Below are 13,686 nucleotides of genomic sequence, written 5' to 3'. Positions count from 1 at the left end.
CTACAGCTAAGACCCAGAATGCACCCCTGAGTGAACCCCGCCATTCAGGTGGAGCTGCACCATGTGAACTCATAGACAATGCATGAAAAGATGTCAGCACAGTGTCTGGGACGGGGAGAATGCCCAAGAAGGGCATTAAGAAGGCAGTAAGCACCGTTAAGGAATAAATGGCTAACTGGGGCTTCTAGCATGGTCCAAGGACACTCTGGCAGCTCCTGGGCAAGGGAGGGGCCTCTGTAAGCGCAGGGCAGAGGGGAGGACACAGAAAACAGAGGTCTAATGACCTTCTTCCAGGGATCTGAGTAAATAAGGAGGGAAACTAAAAGGCAGTGACCCCAGGATGCTTCTGGAATTCCCCATATGGCTTCAGCTGGCTCCTGGGATGTAGCTGTCATCTTTGGGTAGCTCAGCCAGAAAGGGACAATTTTCCCTCAGTAACTAAGAGCAGCAGGAGAGATGCTGCCCTGTGACTTCGGGGCACCTGCTTCTCTTCACTGTCATGTTCGTCACCTGGGTCCCCAGCAACAGGAAGCAATCACACTATGAGCTAGAGGCTGGGATTAGCACCTCTGGAAAGGAAAAGGAGCAGGAACTGGTCAAAAGCAGAGTGCAGGAACCGACAAGCACAGCAGATTCTCTTCTCATCGTCAATATAGCCATCAGCTATACATGCTCATGGTGCCCCACCCCCGGCCAGGTCCACAGGGAAGCATCCTTCAGGTACTCAAGGTCTTTTTGCCTCCCATTTTCCAATAGCTTTCAAACCCCAGCAATGAGGACAAGACCAAACTGGGAGCCAGAAACTCCAAACCCACAACCAGGGCATCCAACCACCCACCATGACTGGAAAAGCCCCATCATGCAACACGGTAACACCAGGACTTCTGCACAAACAGCTCTCTCCACTGAGCCTTCCCTGACAACCTCCAAACAGAGCACTACATCCTAGCAACCAATTCGCTACCCATTCAGGAGAGTCGGTTTCCTCCTACAGGAAATGGTCACTGGCTCCACACGCTGACTGGGAAACCAGTCACTCACCTGACCCTCTTGATGCAGCCCTTCAGGAGGTCACCGCCTTTGCTTCTCTCTCTGATTTCACTGACCAAAGTACCAGTGACCTGCACTATCAGGGTACTAGGCTCGAGTTGGGATGAGTGAGGAATGCTCCTCTCTCACACTGAGACCAGCCCTGAGTCACATCCCAGCTCAGAGGGAAGACACGCCCTGTCAGAGGCTGCCTTCACCACCTGCTCTGGACAGGTGACGCTGGGTAAGGGAGTCCAACCTGGCGCGGAATTGTGTGAACATTCCCAGCCAGGGCCATCTGACTTCTCCACGTGAAGGCTTAGCCCAAACAGAAGGAAGTCAGGGCCGAGAGCTGAACCTCAGAAAAAAGTCCACCATCTGGGCTGGCAGAAGCACCCAGGCAACAGGCCCTCTCCAGAGCATAGAGCCTCCTGCTCTGTCCCTGAGTGTCCCTGACATTCACAGGCAGCAGCGGTAGGGCTGGAAAGACAAGAGGGTTACAGACAAGGGTTTGGCACCTGTCAGGAGTGTCCCATATATGTCACTGCACAGCAATGCCCAGCCTGATCACCATGCACCTGAGATCCCAGCTGCTCAGGAGGCTGAGGCAGGAGGATCACAAGTTCAAGGCCAGCCTAGGCAACTAAGCAAGGCCATCTCAACACAAACTTTCGAAAAAGAATGGTAACTCAGTGACCGTGCGCTGGCCTAGCAAGCACAAGCCTTTGAGTTAGACTCCCCAGCACTGGAAAAACATCACCCCAGAATCCCGCTGGCAACCCAAATGCTATCATAGCCATGTCACAAAGTCACTAGTCAAACATTCAGTGCACACGTACTCACTCTGTACTGTGCTTGGTGACCTTGAGTCAGAGCTAAGCATTGGATCAGCAAGGTCAAGAAACTTTCTCCAAGGTCGGAGCTAGCAGATTACCACTTGGGGGCTCTAAACAAGGTATTCCTGACTCCACAGCCCAGCCCCCTCTCCCACCTTTGTGTCACCCTTTTCCTAACAGATGAACTGACTGTAGGTATTCTCAGGTACAGCTACACCCTCCAGAGGGAGTGGCCAGCTCTGCGCGAGCCTTGGACGTGCCACACGATGCTGAGCGTATTCCATTTAAGACCAATGACTTAACTTCCCTAAAGCACATTGAAAACCAGTCTTAAGTAGCATGGCCCTCCTGAGTGTTTCCTATCATGTGACCAGCACACCTTCCCCCTCAAGTCCCTTTAGACAGTCTAATCTCGGGTTGACATCTGCCCCAAAGAACTTCCTATATCCCTTCCCTCTCCTAAGCACACCCAGTGTGATCAACGGGCTGGGCCTTATGTGGCCTCTCTGGCATGTTTTCTGACACTCTACCAAATGGACCAGGTCCCCAGGCATTAACAAGGGTGTGGGGACAAACTGTAGGATGCCCTTGACATTCCTTGCAAGACTGCGGAGGTGCAGCCACTGCCAGGCAACCAGGGTGGTCACAAGAGGCGCCCTGGGAGGCCATTCTGAACATAAAGCCGCCTTTGTCAGCAAGCATGGGGACAGTCCCCTATTGTGGGACTAAGTCTAGAGGAAGGTGCAGGAATTTCTGAAGTGCTGGGGATGGGGGTGTTGGTCAGCACTCCCTGCTTTCTGCACCCATGGCCTCTCTTGAAGTATCCAATTAGTGTAACTGGGATCCCAATGGGTTATTTATTGTGGCTACTTCCCTCTGGCAGAAAGGTTGAAGAATCGGTACCCCGGAACTGAGAAGGATCCTGGGTGCCCCTTGAATCAGAGCCAAAGCCTCCTCATCATTTGGCTTGATCCAGATTTTTTTTCCTTCTATTTTCAGATAATCCATTTTCTCTTGGCTCTCACAAGGTAAACGCATTCCCAGGTGTAGTCGGGACCCCGACTGATCCTGACTCTCATAGGCGATGTACACCCCAAGTTGGAAACTCCATCACACCTAGGATGTCAAGACTTCTGAAGAAGAGGACCCTCCCCTTCTGCCCTGTAGTGCACAGATCTCGTGCGTGGCTGCCCAAAGGAAGCAAAGAAGAGGCAGCTGGGAGAGCTCTGCCTTGCTTTGAGCTCAGAGGCTGGGTCCTGTGAGTTCAGCCTCCCATGTGTGTCTTAGAAGTGAAATCAGAAACTCCAAGTGCTAGTTACTGAGAGAGAATATGGGGTGGGGATGCGTACGCTAACAGGCCCAGGAATGTGTAAGGACGGGAAGGAAACCTGCGTCCTTGTGCTTCTTGCCTTTACTCCCTACCCTGGGAACCTCCTGCTCCCTGAATTCCACAGTCACCTTGGCCTTTGAACTGGTTCTCAAACAAGCCAAGCTCGTGTTGCCACAGCTGCTCCCTCTCCCAAAAAGTTCCCTTTCTAACTCTTTCTGAGGCTGGCTCCATCCAAAACACAGCCTTTCGTGTCCACTCAATCTCAGTGACTTCCCCTCACTCTGTTACCCTTGTCTATTTCCTTCGGGGGACCTGCCACCATTGGGGGGGGTGACTATCAGCCCGTTTGAGTCCCTGTGAGTCATCAACCTATCCCATCTAGAATACAATCCCCCAGACAGGGACCTCATCGGCTTTGTTCACCGCAGGGTCCCCCAAACACGCCAGGCCCACATAAGGGCTCCATAAACATTTACAGAATGAGTCAACACATAACCGGGCGAATAAATAAACGACCAATGCCTCGTAATGGGCTTTCCACATTTGTTTGTACTTTACAGTTTACAAAGAACCCTTAGAGACATTTCCTTCATCTAACTCATGATTAGACTCAGGTTAAACAGCACTTCAAAAACACACACTTCACTCCTAGCTCCTCAAGGCCTCGGACCAGAAAAACAAGGGAGCCTGTTCCCCTCGAGGGACCAGAATTTAGTTATGAATCCTTGTTCCAGAGCTACAGGACAAAGGAAGTCACCTGGCGGCGCAGAACCCGAGTGACAGTTTCCACGGCACAGAACATACTGAGAGGGGCCAGCCTGGTATCTGCAGCTTCTCGGTTAGTTGCCTTTGGAACCTTCCCCTTAGGAGGTCCCAGCAGGACGCAGAAGCCAGATGTGAACCTAGCATCATCTGGAGGGGCCTGTCCTTTGAACACGAGCCGAAGAAGCACGCTTTGCCAAGCTGAACTGCTGGAGACTTTTGCCTGGCCCCCTGTCCCCATTTGTTAGACAGGTTTGGAAAGGGTTAACACACAAAACTAGAGGGAGTGGTCCCAGACTGGGTGGTGCTATTTTAAGGACGAGACTGGAGTGGTTTACTAAGCACCAGCACCCTGCCAGCCTCTCCACCTGGAAAAAAAAAAATGGAAAGCCAGTTCTCACTGGCTGACTTTCAGGGTGAGAAGGCAAACAGCCCCACCCAGAAGAACCCTGGTAGCTGAACCCCTCATCTTTTCTGGCTTTTTAAGGGTGTCAGAGGTGTTCCAAGGGGTGAGGTTTGGGTCCTGGGGTGTCATTTCAGACTGGAAAAGATAGAATCTGAAGAGGACTGTGCCTCGTTGTGTCAGGCAGTAACTGCCCTCACTCTCTCTCTGCCCACACAACTATCTGAGGAACGCTGCCTCCTGCTTCATATCAACATTTTAAAGATGAAGAAACCCTTTCTTTTCCTCATTTGTTATTGCCCTGGTATGACTGACTCGGTACGTAAAAATGTTAAATCCCTGCCAAGGTCGTAGGCTTGTCTCCTACAGATGTGCCAGGCTTCCTCTACCTCCCGGGGTCAGCACAGCACACCCCCTTTGACAGAGAGACCAGCCAGTTACTGCTTCCCAGGGGGGTTGCATGGTTTTTGAGTTTTGCCTCTGTCACCTCCACCAGGAAGCCCTCCCTGATATGGCCTGCCAATTACATCGATGAATTTAGGGCTTCTCTCCCATCCTCTCAATATACTCCATGCCTGATTCATCTGTGTGTCTACTTTATGCAATAACTGTGACTTCCCATGCCAGGGGCTGACGGTGGCTCCTATCTCCCCCTCTGCAGTCTTGGGACCCAGCACAGGGATGGCACAAAGTGTATGCTAAGTAGCTGTCACATGAAGGAACAAGAAGAGGAAGAAAAGACAGGGAGGAGGAAGGACAGGGAAGTGGGAGGCAAGGGTGCTGAGGTCAGATCCATAGACACGGGCACAGACAGACCAATAGGAGGCTAAACTTGGATCAGGCTGGGCTCATGTGCTCACACCCTGGCAACGGAAGACAGGATGGGCAGGGAACGGAGTCCAGCGGCCAGTGTCCTCAGCTCTGCTGTTCACTGGCTGTACAACCTACCACAGCCATTCTTCCATCTGAGTGCCAGATTCCCTTTTGCAAATGGGTTATTATAAGGCCCAAAGAATGTCTTACTGCCTGACATACTGGCAGCTCAAATACCAGCTTTGCTTCCCTAGAACCCCAGGGTACTACAATGCCCCATTTGCTCTCCAAAGAGGGGAGGAGGGATGGGCAGGGCACAGCAGCCACAAAGCTGCCCTGTAACTGGACCCTCTCCCTTGCAACATCACCCAGACAGTTGAAAGCGTGTCCCCCAACACTGTCTCAACCCGCTCTCCGCTGCTCTGAGCATCCTTTCCAGTAAAAGCAGATCTTTGCTGCCAGGGCTGGGGCCAGGGCCAGGCTGGGCTGCATCGAGAATCACGAGGCAGCCTCCGGGAGGCAGATGGACACACGCCACCTGCCGAGAAGGCCCAGGAAAGACCTGGATTCTGTATAGAGCCTCTATATAGTCTTTCTTCATCTCTGCTCTGTTCCCATACACCTGTTCCATCTTCCCTGCCCCAGCTGGCTCCTCCCCTCTTACGATCTATCTGACCAAAAGCTGTAGCCCTCACCTGATGCTAGTAAGAGCTTGGGTCAGTCTCTGTATAACTTCCCTTTAGCCCTTGAGTAGAGGGTTACCTTCCTCTTGGAGCTACCCATACTACAGAATCTGTATCTGTACCCACTGTGGGGCATGTCTGCCAATCACAGATAAGGATTCTGTCTCTGGAGCTAAGAGATGCTGAAGCAGACGCTACACTTCACTTGCATAAGCCTTTAAATTTAGTGACATGTTATATGGCCACCAAGCAATTTGAAACTACATAAGAGAACTTTCTTGTGTGGTGACTTTTGGGGGGCTTAGGGGGTGGTTAGGGTCTCATGTAGCCCAATCTATCTTCAAATTCACAATGTAGCCAAGGATGACAGTAGATTTGTCTTTCTGCATCCACATCCCAAGTGCCAGAATTACAGGAACTGCACCGCTATGCCTGTTTTAGGGAGTATGGGGAATCGAACCTTGTGCATGCTGGAGAGGCATTCTCCCAACTGAGCTGCATCTCCAGTCCAGTATTTCCTAATAGTGTGCCTCACACCAGTACCTGCACTTCTCAAAGTACCCTACATATTAGCTAAAGATTTATGTGCTTCAGGGATGGAGAGATGGCTCAACAGTTAAGAAAGGGTACCGACTGCTCTTCCAGAGGACTGAGGTTCAATTCCCAGCACCCACATGACAGCCCACAACTGTCTGTGGCTCCAGTTCCAAGGGGTTCTGGCACCTCACACAGACATACATGCAGGCAAAACACCAATGCACATCAAAATAAATAAATCTTGTTTAAAGATTTGTTTATTTCACCGTCCGTAAATTGGCAAATATTAAGGTAGTTCTATCCATTCTGGGGTTGTGTGATACCGATACATATGCAATTACACCGAAAAGATGGAGCATGAAAGGAGAGGAAGACTAAGAGATTGGCAGATACAAAGAGGGAAAGACGATCAAATCAAATGTAGCTGATGGATGCCAGTGTGGCCAGTGTGGTGGCATGAATGAAAACAGCCCCATAGGCTCATAGATCTGCTCACCAGGGAGTAACACTATTTCAAAAGATTAGGAAGTGTGGACTTGTTGGCAGAAGTGTGGCCAATGGGCTTTGAGGGTCCAAAAGCCCATGCCACGCCCAGTATATCTCTCTCAGCCACAGCTATGGCACCTGCCTGCACACTGTCAGGCTCCCCTCCCTGATGCTAATGGACTAAACCTCCAAAATCATAAGCCAGCCCCCAGTCAAATGCTTTCTCTTATATGAGTTGCCATGGTCATGGCGTCCCTTCACAGCAACAGAACACTGACTAAGCAGTGCAGTGGCTTCTGACTCTCTGTGGGCTTGAAACCCTTTCTCCAGCTGTTTTGGAAAACACAAAATTGAAAACAAGCTGACGCATCAATACAGAAAAGAGTAAAATAGCCCTGGGTACAGACTGTGGCAGTCTGTCAAGGTTGAGGTTATCCAAACCTATGTCAAGTGGAAGCACCAGGGAAAATCTGTCTGTGTGTGTGTGTGCGCACGCGCACATGTGTGTGCGTGCATGTGTCAATGTGTGTCCTATGTGTGCATGCATGTCTATGTGTTCATGTATGTGCACGTGCTTACACCCAGCAATAGTGTGGCACACCAATACATGACTTTCAATACATGGGACACACTAACCAGGATTCAGTCCTGGTCCTACCCCATGCCATTTGCTGAAAACCCCGGCACTACATTCAGCTCCCTTGTCAAACGGAAACAAGCACCCCGTCCCGGCACGCGGGGGAGTATGGTGAGCCCTGCTCAGGGAGGCCCTGGCTAGTCGTTTCTGCTGAACGCACTCTGGAGGAGGAAGAGAGCCTGACCTTACAGAGGGCACAGGGAGGCCACATGATAATACGCACACTTGGAACCAGGGACAAAACCAGTTGGCTGATGACAGGGACAATCTTGTCCCACCAGCAAGATTGTCCTCCTGTACAGTGGTTCAGGAGAAAGGTCTGGGGCCACTGTCTTCCCTTGGTCCCTTTTGCCTATGGCCTGCATTTCCTCCGGTCCCAACCCGTCCCGACCCGTGTGGTGATGGTGATGCTGTTTACTCAGATGGGTTCTCCCTATCTAGCCCTTGCCGACCTTGAACTCACTTTGTAGCCCAGGCTATCCTCAAACAGCAATCCTCCTGCCTCAGTCTCCCAAGTACTCGAATTATGGGTGTACACAACACGAATAAGTATAGCACAAACTGGTCTCAAACTATTTGCCCTCCTGTCTCATCATCTTAAACAAACTGTCTCCTGACAATGCACCACCCCACCCCACCACAACAGACCTGCCCCTGACTGGTACCCACACACCCTGGGGAAAAACAACTCAAATAAGACTTCCTCACAGAAGCCCAATCCGACCCAGCAGATTAGGTTAGTTTCCCCAACGAGTGCCTCTTGAAGGCCTCTAGCTTCATGCTTTGAGTCTGTTGTTTATTTAACATGTACCGTTAGCTCGCTAGCACCCAGCACAGTGCCTGGAGCACAGGATGCTCTAGGAGAACAATGTGTGGCAAATGAATCCCAAGTGTTTAAGAAAGTGATTTCACTCTTTGTGTATTGAAAAGTAAATTGAACGAGGGGCATGAATTAGAACAAGACCTAATGACACACATATGAAAACGCATAATAAAACCCATCACGCTTTATACTAACTTTCAAAGTTAATAAAAATTAAAATTTGCATGTGTAAGAAAGCCTGAAGTCCAATGCATTTCTCTCATGATAATTTATATTCAGCTTATTTCTGCTTATTGTCAATAACGTTCGTCTAAATTTATACTTTATTATTTAATATACCAATTAATTCAATTCAACATACCTACTATTTTCTGGTTCTTTTATGTTCACTTATTCCTGCTTATTGTCAATAACGTTAGTCTAAATTTATACTTTATTATTTAGTATACCAATTAATTCAACCCAACATACCTACTATTTTCTGGTTTCTCTAGTACAACTTTCCAATGCATAAGTATTTTTAAATAATGTAAGTTAAAATTCTATGAAATGAGCATTATAAGTGGTGTCTAAAAAAAAAGAAAAATAAACAGAAAATAAAGAGATCAGGGAAGGAGAAACAAGACAAACCCCACTATATCCACACTTGTCTCCGGGAACATTATAAAGCTCTGAACCGTTGAAGACATGCACGGTGTCTCATGCAGCTGGACTCCTTCCCTGGGGCAGGAAAGTGAAAAACAGAATTCTCCAGACCCAGCCCCATCTGCTGCCAGGCTTATGCAGAGCTGGTGTTTGCCTTGCAGGCTGACGCCCTGCTGGCAGCTGCTCCATTCGCAGGGTTTCCACAAGGATCTGGGTGCCTATCTTCTAACTAACAGGAGAAAGTAAGACAGCCGCAGTCATGTGACTGAAGAGATCCGAGCAACCAGCTTGGTCACATCATCCATAATCTGCCCTCGGAGAATGGTACTGCCGGAATGGTTCCTGGGGTCATCTCTAGCCCATCTCCTATCTAACCATTCTGTTCTCAGGGATTCTGTGAACAGGAACTTATTCAAGATCACGATGCTTTGCAAGAATTCAACTGGCCAGGTGGCCATATTGCTCACACCTTCTGCATGAGTGAACTCAGAAGAGAGCAGGCACCCAGTCAGGTTTACCAAGTAGCTGTCACTTAGAGATGCTCCTTACCCCATGACTAAGACATCCCTTCGCACAACCATGCAAAGGATGCTCGGGACAGACCCCAGCTCAATTCTTCTAGCATTTCCTGAGCCCCAAAGTTGCCTTGCCTCAGGGGTCCAGCCTCAGGGGCAGCCGACATGCAGTGACTGATAAGGGCAAGGGTTCCAGGTTCTCTGGGAGCAGCTGCACCAGCCAGAGCCCATGCTGAGATTCTATCCCCGTTCTCCTGCCTGCTCTGCTCTGTCCTTTACCCTCCTGGGTGCCGTGCCCACAGCACTCTGCAGAAAACTCCCCACTCACAGCTCTGCCTCAGTCTGTTGCCAGGGAAACCCTCACCAGAGGAGATACAGCCAGAGACAGAAAGTGGATAAAAGCTGAGAGGATGGTTCTACCCAGCACCAAGTACTGGCTAAGTACTAAGTCAGCACTTGCTGGGACGGATTCCCCAGGGGAAAAAGACATATCCGCTGTCTTTTCCTAAGAAGAGTTATTTGAACGGAAGCCTGCTCTCTGCTCCAAAGGGGACCCCTACTGCTGTTCACCCAAGAGCCCAGGAGTCTGTGATGGTTGCTGGACCACCTGGGAGAGCTACTCCTGAAACTTGATATGGTCACCACATTATACCCATGGTGTCCAGACATTCACAGATTGAGCTCTGTCCTTATTTTTCTCTTACCCTGTGAAGCAGGAATGGATTACCCTTAATCTTCAAAAGAGGAGACTGAGCCATAGCAACAGTGAACACCGTTTCCAAGATGAGGAAGCCAACTAGCTCCTCTTGGAGCCACAGACACCACCACTCAGGTCGGGTGGTGGCCTGCCAGCCCTTCTGCCTTCCCTCTGAACTCAGAGGTTTTCATGGGTGCTAATTTAAAGCTCTCAAGAATTGTGTCCGTATCTTCTTGGAGCTGGAAAAGTCAGGCTGTGCTTTTGACTTGCCTCGCTCTCCTTGTTTAAAGAAAACCATGTGTACGTTTCCTTTGCCAAAGTTAAAGTGGAACCCAAGTTTCACCGGCTTTCGCAGCTGGGCAGAGGGATCAACCTTGGCTGTCTGGTGCCTGTTTGTGTCTGTTTCCGGAGCACACCGAGGGGGCTGTCATAAGAAATGCCATCAGCTCATAGACAGTACCTACAGAAAGGCAGGGCCTCCAGTCAGGGTACCCTAGACCCTCAGAGTTCAGACTTGGGAGGCCCCCCATCTGTTCCACTGTCCTACCCCACTTAAATTCTGCCTCTGCTCTGCTGACTCTGACAGCTCTAGCATTGAACACGGATGGCCCTGCTCCTTCTTACCAGCAACATCCAGAGGAAGCCAGGTGTGTTCAACCACGTAGGGAAATCCCCCCCCAACCTCCCAACCCCCCCCCATATGCACTTCAACCCTCTGTCAAGTGTGTGGAGGGTGAGAGCCCAGCCAGCCCCTACAAGGACAAACAGACTCACAGCACACGTGTGCACACAGTCACACACAGGCTGCACCAAGTAAGGAAAACTGCTCTCCCACCCCTCCGGGAAGATGTCCAAAAAAAGATCAGGCCCCTTCAAGTCCCCAGAGACAGACGAAGAGGCTGCACTTACCGGCCTCCCTCCTGGGGAAGATAGTCCTCGGCAAACTCATGAGCAGGCCGGTGAGGACCAGTGACAGCCTCCCACAGACCACGCACAAGAGGCACGGGGGATCGGCGGCTTCTCGGGCTGGGAGTCTTTGAATGGGAGTTACAACTACAAAGTGACTCTCTCTTTAGAACTGTTTTTCCTCGGCAGGGAGGGAGGAAGGGAAAAAAATCCCTTTCCCACTGCCAGAAAATCTTTAACGTTTCTCAACGGTCGGTCGCTTCCAACTCCGGCCTCCGTGTGAAGCGAGTGTGTATTTCACTGGACTGGAGGAAGCCCTCGGATCCTATGCCTCTTCCCGGACCACAGACAGAAATGCAAAAAAACCTCAGCCTTTCCCGTGGGCTTGGAGAACGCCGTGAGAGGGCAGAACCCAGAGAGGTCCTACATATGGAAAATGTGCCCCACTGTTGGGGCCACCGAATCACTCCAGTCTCTGTGCCCGCCCCTAATGTTTCCAGAGAGTTCTGCTGTGTTTATGTACTTGCATGGGACAAACACAACACCCCAGATCCTAGCCCCTCGTTACAGTGATTCATTTTCTCCCTCACACACAAACACAGCGCCTGTTCAATCCAAGTGGGAAACGCCTTTCATAAAGTTGCACAGGGTCTGGGCAGAGTGGCTGACGGTGAATGCAGCCTGTGTCCCCAGAAGGGCAGAGGGGCTCTGGGGAAGGAGGAGGCTGACTTTAATTAAGACAAACAGAAAGCTCTGGGCTCCTGCCCCATGTCTGGAAAAGGAGGGATGAAAGACCAGGGGTTCCAGGGCTCTGTTAAATGCTGTCAGGCTCCTCTGACCAATTTTCCCTCCTTGCCTCCTTCTACTGGATAGTATTTTTGGACTTGGACAAGCTGTACTGTTAGTTTAAGTGACCAATTTGACTTCTGGCTTAAACAAATCCCTGGATTTCTTCACTGAAAAGACAAAAAGGATACATGGGAAGTGGGCAAAGAGAACTGAAAGCGGGGAGGCTCTAAACAGACTCGGAATCAAAACAGACAACCTGAGACAGACCCTGGTGCAGCTCTTGAGGTGCCTGTCAGGTGCCCTGAGTCTTCCTAGAAGAGGACCCTCTAGTGGTACCCTGAACCCTCTGACCCCTGTCAGGCTACTCAAGTAACACACCTACACACACAAATATATCTCAGATTAAGGCTTCTTGAATTTTTTTTCCTCATGACCACTTTTCAGTCAAGAAATTTTTACATGTCCTTGGGTATATGGGTATTTTAAATAGATACTCAAATCAAAAGTTTGTCAACAAATCATGAAGACCTTTAAGACCATCCTTTGGCACCTCTACAATCTTGCCATTTATTAAATGAGAATAATTATTTTTACATAAAAAGCTAAGTCTTAGGTGAGCATTTGGCACTGCAGAATGTAGAGTTGGCCATTATTTTGATTTTCTCATCAGTACTGAGAACACTGCTTAGCAGCTATATGTAGCAAAGTGGTTTAGGGTTACTCAGAAAGGGCTGTTAATCCTGCCCTAACCCAAGATGAAATACATGTAATACATTTTTAGTAAAACTCAAGTCAACAGCTTACAGCAGTTTTTGAGTAACTCATTGAGAATTTCATAGAATATATTTTGATCATATTCACCCCTCACCCCCACCTCCTCCCAGATTCACCATCCCCTTCTTCCCATCCTCCGATTTTGTGACCTTTTTTTAAAATCCATTGAGTCCAATTGGCTCCGCCCACATTCTTCTCTTGGGTGTCTGGGCTCCACTGGATCCACACCTTTAAAGCTAACTGACTCTCTCTCTCTCTCCCAGCATCCATCAGTTGCCAGTAGCTCCTTAGCTAGGTGTGGACGTGGTGCCATGGACAACCTCCCCTGTCCATGTTGTCGTTTGGTCTGCCTTGAGCTTGAAGTCCTGTGCATGTTGTCACAATTTTTGTGAGTTCATATGCACAGCTGCCCTGCTGGGTCTGAAGAACCCTCTTTCCTTGTGGCCAGCCACCGCCTCCACCTCTGACATTCTCTCCATCCTCTTTCCACCCTGTCCCCTGGGCCTCTGGAGGGAATTATGATACAGATGTCCCGTCTAAGGCTGAATATTCCACAGTCTCAGTCACTTTATCTTGACCAATCTTTGTCTCACAGACATTGGGCTTTTTTTTTTTTTTTTAATTTAAGCATTCTATCAGAACGCAATCCATAAGTTTACAAATTTAATACCTACGTGCTGGGGCATGATGGCAGAAAACTGTTAAGTCTTTGCTATCTGTAGCTAGCCCATCACATTTCAGAAACAGAGGAGAAAACTTTGGCTACACTGTGCAAACCACTGCCGTTTGTGGCGTAGTCTCGCTTCTGAGCAGAGGCTCTGCAGACTGTGTTTACTGGCCTGTGTGACTGACTTTGTGAGACACAATGGTAGCGGCTATGAAGCTGTGACCATGAGCACAAGTCAGGACGTCCAGGAAAACCTTCAATTTGGTAAGTGTTGGAGTTAAAGATTTTTATCATGGTATGTTCAGAAACTTTTCACTCTTTGCAAATTTTCCCAACCCTCGCACTGAGTTCTGT

General features: G+C 49.5%; 1 protein-coding gene across 2 annotated transcripts in view; it reads right to left on the bottom strand.

The window, feature by feature from the left end:
- The window catches only part of Il16 (interleukin 16), an 81,906-nt gene extending 70,779 nt beyond the window's left edge, over positions 1 to 11,127 (bottom strand). Inside the window, exon 1 of one of the 2 annotated variants that reach the window (XM_057756088.1) lies at positions 11,106 to 11,127. The gene's annotated coding sequence lies outside the window, so the exon portion shown is untranslated. Of the gene's footprint in view, positions 1 to 1,041; positions 1,176 to 11,105 lie in introns of those variants that run through there. The other variant, XM_057756087.1, reaches the window with a different exon arrangement.
- Positions 11,128 to 13,686: the final 2,559 nt, after the last annotated feature.

Source organism: Chionomys nivalis, chromosome 23 (genome assembly GCF_950005125.1).
Source record: "Chionomys nivalis chromosome 23, mChiNiv1.1, whole genome shotgun sequence".
In the NCBI taxonomy this organism is placed as follows: Eukaryota; Metazoa; Chordata; class Mammalia; order Rodentia; family Cricetidae; genus Chionomys; species Chionomys nivalis.
This window is presented reverse-complemented; position numbering and strand designations above follow the sequence as displayed.